Below are 9,471 nucleotides of genomic sequence, written 5' to 3'. Positions count from 1 at the left end.
CCACGCTGGGGACGCACCCAGGGATGCGAATGGCTCCAGGGGGCTTGTGCGGTACCTGAACGCGTTTGTAACAAGTGCGCTTTGCCTACGTGGAATATAAGATGGTGTGTGTGTGTGTGTGTGTGTGTGTGTGCGCGCGCGCGCGCGCGCGCGCGCTCAGGTCTCTGTTCTTGTGAATAAGAATACTCGGATATTTTCCTCCAAGTGTGTGTCCTGTAGGTACAGGTGTGTGGCTTCCGGGACATTTGCCTGCCCCTATCATGAAGGTGTGTGGGCAAGTTAAGAGCAGCTGCTCTGATTGGCTGGTCAGCATTTGTGTAGTCCAGGCAGGGTGGTATGTGGCTAAGCGCCAGCCAGTTGGCATGAGTGTATCTAAATTATTTTTACATATTTTCAAGTGAGAGATGGTGGCTATTTGTTTTCCAAAGTCAGGACTTCTCAGTGTGTTTAGTGGTTGCATTGACGTCTATAATTAAAAAATCTGAAGCTTTCTGTGTGATTGGCAGTGTATCAATAACTTTAAATGGAGCTTCCCTTCTGTTTGAATTTTGTCAGATGCCTTTACATAAACACTTAAGTAACAAAAAGTAGAAAACGTCCTAGAGAAAAGATACATTATTTAGGTCATGCTCATTATCTTTGTCTCATCTATTAGAGCTGCAAGCAAAGACTTTGGTAAAATGAAAAAAATATATGTAATGATTACGGATGAATCAATGCAATCAAAAATCTGTGTTGAGTATGCTACAAAGAAGTGGCATGTGAAATTTTGTCTATGTTCCAGTTTTCAAAGATTAGCAAGGTCCACTGCATAATGCAGCCCTATTTGAGCAACATCACCCAACATCATCAGAACCTATTTGTAACTGTTAGTAAACCACTGCTAAAAGGGAAAACAGCATCCATTATTCTAACAAATTCACCTTGATACCCAAGATCAAGGACCTAATTTTGTCTGCCATCATATTAACACAGAAGAAGAAATTATTGCATTTTATCCAACACTGGAATAGCTAGCATCAAATTTTGCTAAAACAAACGTTTTAATAGGAAACTACCAATATACATCACACACACATACAACACACACACACACACACACACACACACACACGAGCTTACCATTTCCCGGTAACTGCAGTCAGCTACAAAAAATTCATAAACATGTTTTAAACTTGCTTTCTTAATTTGATTTCAAGCCCCTTAAAAATTGAGTAGTATACATATCCTATTATGTTTCCCATTAATGACCAGTTGGCCCAAACTTTATGAGTATATTCTTTAAAAAAAAAAAAGATTTTCTTCTTCCTTTATTCCTTCCTTTCTCTCTCCTCCTCTTCCTCTTCTTCTATTTTCTTTCTTTCTTTTGGTACTGAGGACTGAGCCCAGAGGTACTGTATCACTGACAAGCTTCATTCCCAGCATATTTTTTTAATTTTAGTTTTTAAATTTTGAGACAGGGTCTCCTTAAGCTGATGAGGCTGGCCTTGAACATGATATCCTTCTGCCTCAGCCTCCTGAGTTGCTTGAGTATATTCTACATATGAGAGACTGAGAATGCAGGTATAGTTCACTCTCTGGGAGCTTATTGTCTAGGTATCATAGCAGTAGCTGCCATCTTTTGACTGCCATTGTGTGGCAAGAATGCTACATGCATTATCAATATATAACCCCACAAGATAAATATTCCCTTTTATGTTTGACAAAGGAAGTACATAAGGCTCAATTGGTCACACATAAGAGTGAAGAGAGCTTTCTGTTTTAAAACTTATGGTGTTGTCACGATTTATATGGCCTTCTTTCCCTGAGTTGATACATAAAAGAAATTCATTACGTAGTTGTTTGATTAAATGATATGATGTGAAGAGGTTATGAAAAAGCATCCAACTTAAAGACTCCTACATGTATTAATGAATTCACAGAGGGCTACATTTACATAGGAACTGTCCAGTTTACCAAATTTTTTGTAGTTCACCATTCTACTTTTTTGTTAGAAGAATATTGAACAAGTGGAACAGAGGGACTGAAAGTTATAAGGGGAGCTACATAATTATCCACTCACCTATGTTCTCATTCTTCAGATATTTATTGAATATCTCTATGTCCAAGGAATTGTGCTAGTGGTATTGTGTCATATTATTAAGAATAAGAACCATTTTTTTTTTGTCCAAGAAAGTTTATGCCTTAGGGGAGAAGTCAAAAGTTGAACAAATTATCTCACAAATAATGAGCTTTATAAATTAATTTTATAAAAAGTTCTATAGAGGACAGCAACTATAAGAGTAAATAATAGAGGAAACTGGTCTTGTCTTGGGATCAAAGAAAAATAGTCTGAAAAAGTGACACTTAAGCTAGAATTTGAGTAATAAATACAAGTTCCATAAGTTTTCAGAAGGGAAATCAGTGTTCTAGTATAAGAAATCACTCATTCCTTTCTTTCCTCCTTCCTTCTTTCATTTATCATTTTTTCCTTAGTGCATTTTCTATAGCCAACACAGTTCTAGATGGGGAGATTCAGTAGCAATTAGACAAAAATCCATGGATTTTTGCTGCCTGTGTTCTAGATAAGGGGAGACAGACAATTAATTAAATAAGAAAATAATGTACCAAATGGGCTCTTTGGGGGAAAATGGGGACTAGTTGAGAATTGAAATTATAAATAATACATACAAATATCTCAAGTCTGTAGTATTAACATTTGAAGGAAGGCCAGTATAAGTGGGGTTTGGAGACAGAAGAGCAGAATGTGGAAAGATTGCCTTCAAAGGTAGCATCCTGATCACAGAGGATCCACACCATGTGCTAAGGACCCATATTTTATCAGAAGAGCAACTGAAAGTCAATCACAAGGTAAAATAAAGAATCTGGTTATTAATCTGTAAATTCAGTGGAAAAAGTAATTTACCCAATTTAATGTGTAGCACTTTCAGAAACATGTGGTATGCAAAGCAAGACACATTTAAATTAAAAATCATTCCCTTCCATTAATACATAAATTCAATGGGGAAAAGATAATACTTGAAAGCAAGTAAACCATCCAGATATGTATTAGTGTTTAATCCAGCAGCGGGATGTAGAAAATAAATTTTTAAATCAATGATTTAAAGCTGAAAATAACACATTAATCTTCATTCAATACTCATCCTACAAATGTGATTTCATAAAGAGTTCTCAGCATCTAGTGTATTTTTCATTTTCTAATCTCAATTGATCTCAGCTAATAAGGAGGCTGTTGTTCAAAAGAATGATCTTGTTCAGGATGATTTACCATGGTTAAGATAGCAAAGGAAATTGGAAATTTATAGATCTGTTAAAAAGACCTAGATGTCAGGCTAATTGATACATTTTGGCCACCCCTTGAAATTGCATCCATTTTTAGAATGCCAAATGAGCTCTCTAAAGCAACAGAAGAAGAATTATCCTTTAAACATACTGCAGAATAATCATCAAATAGTTATTTATTAAGCAGCTCAACAAGCATGTACACATTCTTTTCATCAGCAGTTCTTTTTAGCTTCTTAGAACCAAATACTCATTGTATGTAATACTCAATCACAATAATGAGTACAAAAGTAGCCATTATGAAAAATAATAATTTTGCAAAACTACAAGTTTGATTACCCTAATTCATAATGAAAATATATGATGCTTGTGACTGAATTTCGCCTGTGTTGCTCTTTGTTCACGTTCCTCATATCTTTGTCCATCTTTGATCAGAAGTTAAAAAAAAAAAAGCCTAAGGTTTATCAGACTTGGCTTTAAAGTGTTTTCTACACCACACTTAATGGATGTAAAATGTAGCCCTGCACACAGCTCAATGTCACTCTTATTATACAACCTTCTAAAAGCTAATTTTTACACTTTCCTTTTTCCTCCAGAATTTAATTATTCTTGAATAGAATCACATGAGATTTGAACCTAATCCCAAAACAACAGATTCTCCCCAGTCCAGTTTCTTTCTTTCTCAGTTAATGATAACCCCGGGCTTCCTTTTGCTTAGGCCAAAAGAAATTATCCTTAGAATTATCCTTGAAGCACATTCAATCCATCAGCAAATCCGGGGACTCTAACACAGAAACCTGACTCCTTGTCACCACCAACACTGCTAATGTCACACTTCATGCTGTGAGCCAGTCATATCTTCCCTGGATTATCCCTGGAGGGACATCTGACTGAATTCCCTATAAACACCCTGATCTTGCCATAGTCCCTAGATGGCAGCCAGACTGAGCTACATCAGAATCCTCCAATGACTTCCCATCTCACTCCAGTTAAAAGCCAAAGTCTTCACAAATGTCTTCAAACCCTCACATGAAGTAATACTGACCCCCAGCCTTACCCAAGCAGGGCCCCCCTGTCCATACATCCTATCCCTCTCCCTGGTCCACTCTGCACTAGCCCCACTGGCCTGTAATACACCAGCACGATCTCCCAGCTGAGTCTCTGCCCAAGCTGCTCCTCTGCCTTCTGACTTACTCCCAGACATCTAATTTGTTCACCCCTCACCTTCTTTGGGTCCTTTTATGAAATCACATTGTCACCCCACTGTATTTTAAATCACCTCCCTAACCTCTCATTCCCTATTTCCTACAGAATATGTATCCCCTTTCTTGGCTTTATTTTTCTTCATAATACTCACTACCATCTGTTATATGCTGTTTTTTTTTTTTTTTCTGTTTATTTTCCATCTCCATTGCTTCCAGAACCATCCTCATGAGAGCAGAGGTTGGTCACCAGTACCTTCCCAGTTCCCAAAGCTAAGCCTGACACATTGTAAGATCTCTATTAATATTCACTGAATGCAGGGAGGAGGGAAGGAAGGGAGAGAGGGAGGGCTGGAGGGAAGGAGGCAGGGCGAGCAAGGAAGACAACATAGATAAAATATCCAAATGATGGAAAAACATATGAAAAAAATTGAAACTCATTTCCTAGATCCTACAACCTGTGTCATCACTCTGACGATACAGAAGATATACCCACTGTTCTAGTAATCAAATCTCTGAGACCAGTAGGCAAAAGTTCTGACAGAATATTTGGCCCATCTGAGGCAAAGGAAAACACTTGAGATGGTAGAGCACCCAGCACTAGAAAGAGAGGTAAATACTTTCTCAAAATAAAAATATTTTCTCTAGAAAATCATTCGTGTTTTTAGATCTGTTATTCCTTTGCATTGGTAGGAATTTCAAGGAGTAAAGATAATAGTAGCTGTTACTGCATCATCAAGAAACTTCCCTAGTTAGACTAATTAAATATCCACCTCCTGCCAAAATGCAATTTAAGCTGATATTTCAAAATAATTTCACGTGTGTTGGTCAGGACTACTAAAATCGTCTCTCTAAAGAATAATTACCTAAGAAAATGTTATAAACTTACCTGTGTGGGCAGACTACTGCTTAAAAAGATGAAGATGTCCAAAATGCACACACATGCTCACACACATGCAGCATGCATGAACACAGGTTTGCCCACGCCCACACACAAACATAAAAATACACTCACAAAAATGGCCATGATGATGATAGGGCTGAGGACATGATGATAGATTTGTCTCTGTATCACCAAACACTGTTCCTTCCTCTTCTCTACTCATTGAGCTGTAAACATTAAAAACACTCCATGAGTTTTACATAATATGTTTTTGTTGTTGTTGTTTCGTTAGTTTGTTTGTTTTGGTACTAGGGATCTAATTCAGGGCCTTGCACATGCTAGGCAAGTGATCTACCACTGACTTACAACCCTAGCAATTTTAAATTTTATTTTGAAATGGCTTCACTAAATTGCTCGTGTTGGCTGCAAACTTTTGATCCTCCTGTCTCAGTCCGTTGAGTTGCTGGGATAATAGGCATGAGCCACCAAGCCTGGCCATATTACTGTTTTTAGTTTCTTCACCATCCTGTTACCTGCCTTTTAATATGCTCCAATTATCTTCTTTTACATCTAAAGTATATGCTTAGAACCAAGAAAAATAGTCCTGGTGTTTTGATCAGACAAGCACATAAAACAAATTACAGTGTTCGTGTTCCTTGTTCTGAAAATTGTATTTTAATATTACTGAAAAGATTATAACAGCTATGCTTGTAACCCCATAGGCTCAGGAGTCTGAGGCAAGAGGATCACGAGTTCAAGGCCAGCCTTGGCAACTTACCTAGGACCTAAGCAATTCAGCGATACCCTGTCTCTAAATAAAAAATAAAATACAAAAAAGTATTTCTGTGATGTGGCTGGGTGGTTAAGTGCCCCTGGGTTCAATCCCTTGTAAGAAAAGAGAGAGAGAGAGAGAGAGAGAGAGGGAGGGAGAGATTATAACAGTTTGGGGGACAGCTATGTATGTCAATGTTGACTTGTTTATTCATTGATTCAGTGAACAGATATTTTTGAGGCCTTGCCATGTGTCAAGCACTGATCAATGAGCTGGAGATATAATGCATAAGACAACATCTTTGTCCTCAAATGACAAAGAGGAGGCATATAAATCAATAATGATGGAAATATAAGGTTGAAAATTATAACAAATGTTGTGAAGAAATATTTGGAAATATGAGATAAGTAAGAATGTACATTGAGGTAGTTGAAATGATGATCCCCGACATTATCCACAACCTTATCCCTGAAACCTTTGGCAAAAAGGACTTCGAAGGTGTGATCAAATGAAAGCTCATAAAATGCAGAGATTATCCTGATATATCCCAATGGACCCATTGTAATTGCAAGGATATTTAAAAGAGGAAAGCAGAAGGGTTAGAGCCAGGGAAGGAGATGTGGCAGAAGAAGAGATGGAGGAGCATGGGGAGGCAAGGAGAGATTTCAGGATGCCTGTTATGGTTGGGATGTGAGGTGTCCCCCAGAAGCTCACATATGAGACAATGCAAGAAGGTTCAGAGGAGAAATGACTGGGTTTGAGAGCTTTAACCCAATCAGTGAATTAATCACTTGATGGTATTAATTGAATGATAACTGAAGGCAGGTTGGGTATGGCTGGAGGAGGTAGGGCCTTGGGAGCATTTCTTTGGGTTATATATTTGTATCTGGAAGATGGAGATCCCTCTCTCTCTCTCTCTCTGTGCTTTCTGATCATCATTTGAGCTGCTTCCCTCTGCCACACTCTTCCGCCATGATATTCAGCCTCACCTCAAGCCTCCCGAGGAATGGAACTGGCCTTCTATGGACCATGACCTGTGAAACCATGAGCCCCAAATAAATTTTTCCTCCTTTATGATTGTTCTGGTCAGATTTTTCAGTCACGGCAGTGAAAAAATTGACAGAAAACAATGCCACTTTGTAAGTCCTAAAGATGGAGAAAGGGGTCACAAACCAAGCAAAGCAGCTGGAAAAGGCAAGGAATTGGATTCACCCCTAGAGCCTTTTTTTATTGTTTTAAGCCACTATATGTATGCTAATTAAAGCAACAATAGACAACCAGTACAAACAGCAAAGGTCTTGATTGAATCTGAGGCATGTCCTAGAACCCTCTCTAGGGTTCTAGACCCTGAGAGCCAAAACATGAGAAAGAGATTACCAGGTAAATAGAGGGAAGGGAGAAAATTTTCAGTCTAATGGACTGGTTCATAAGGCTGGGCAGGAAGAAAGCTGGTAAATAAAAATGATTCAGAGTCTACCTGTGGACTTAAAGGGTAGAGTAGTCTTAGATGCTGAGGACAATAAGGCAGGAGGTAAGTTATTTTTATAAACCAGTCTATTAAATGGGAATAATAATGGTATCTGTTTTTAAAACTTTATGAAATAATGCATTTAATTGCCTGGCACATAGTAAGTAATTAAAAAGTCTAAACTGTTAGTATTATTAATTTTGAATTTAGACTATTCAAAAGTTGATCTTTTCTGGGGAAAAAAGGTATACTGATAGATTGCTGGTGGGACTGCAAATTGATGGAACCACTCTGGAAAGCAGTTTGGAGATGCCTCAGAAAACTTGGAATAGCATCAACATTTGACCCTGTTATCCCACTCCTGAGGGACTTAAAATCAGCATACTACAGTGACACAGCCACATCAATGTTTATGGCAGCTCAATTCACAGTAGCTAAACTATGGAATCAGCCTAGGTACCCTTCAACAGATAAATGGATAAAGAAAATGTGATACATTTACACAAAGGAATACTACTCAGCCATAAAGGGTAATGAAATTATAGCATTTTCCAGTAAATGGAAGGAACTGGAGACTATCATGCTCAGTGAAATAAGCCAATCCCAAAGAACCAAAGGTGGAGTGTTTTCTCTGATATATAGATGCTGAATCATAATGGAGGGTGGGTAGGAAAGATTAGAATTTAGATTGCACAAAGGGGAATGAAGGGAAGGGAGAGGATATGGGAATAGCAAAGATGGTAGAATGAATCAGGCATTACTTTTCTATGTGCATATACGAGTATACTACCAGTGTAATTCTACATCATGTACAACCAGTAGAATGGAAAATTGTGCTCCTTATATGTATAATATGTCAAAATACATTCTGGGGTTATAGCTCAATGGTAGAGCACTTGCCTTGCATATGTGAGGCACTAGGTTTGATCCTCAGAACCATATAAAAAATAAGCAAACAAAATAAGGATATCGTGTCCATCTACAACTAAAAATATTTTTTAAAAATACATTATATCATCATGTATAACTAATAAAAAACAAATTAAAAAGTGGAAAAACAAAAAAAGTAATATGACATTTTTAGAGAATGGAAGATAATTAGTCAAGAAAATAACTATACTTTTCCTAGTGCAAAAGAAGAAACAAAATGATTTAAATCAATAACTAATGTTACCATAAAAATTGTTATTTAAGTTAGTTATGGCTTACAAGACAAATTTTAATACTAATTAGTGAAAATAAATTCTGAAAATATATCACTTGCTCCATTTAGGTAAAAATTTTTTTAAAATATCTTGAGCTTTTTGAAAGTGCTTTACGTTTGTTTGTTTTTTTCTATTCTCATTAATACATTCTCTGTCAGATTGATTTCTCCTGTGAGTGGTAATAAAACCCAGAAACTTTGATTAAATGATATTTCCTACAGTAAAAAAACAAAATTGATCTTAAGTGAAAATAATCTCCTGTGAATTATGGAAAATCTCACTTTCATTTGTTTTGTTTATCAACTATATTATTCAATTATTTCCACGATGATGCTGTGTAACAAAATACCCTCAAATTCTAGACCTTAACAATAAGCTTTCATACTCATGCTTACAGACCTACAGGCCTATCAAGATTTATCTGGGCTGGAAAAGGCATGGCTGTCAATTGCCAAAGCTCCAGTCCAGGTTGTGGGTTGGTTTCGGACATGCTCCACATGTGTTCATTCTGGGGCCAGGACTGAAAGGCAGCAACTCTGTGGCTTATGTTCTTCTTATGGTGTAGCATGAAAGCACAACAGGCAAGACAAACCACAGAAACCCAGTTAAGTACTCTACCTATGCCAGGTCTGCTAACATTCCGTAAGCAATGAAAGTCA

The sequence above is a fragment of the Marmota marmota genome, unplaced genomic scaffold (genome assembly GCF_001458135.2).
Source record: "Marmota marmota marmota unplaced genomic scaffold, marMar, whole genome shotgun sequence".
Taxonomy (NCBI): Eukaryota; Metazoa; Chordata; class Mammalia; order Rodentia; family Sciuridae; genus Marmota; species Marmota marmota.
The sequence above is the reverse complement of the archived record's forward strand: the minus strand, read 5'-3'. Positions refer to the sequence as shown.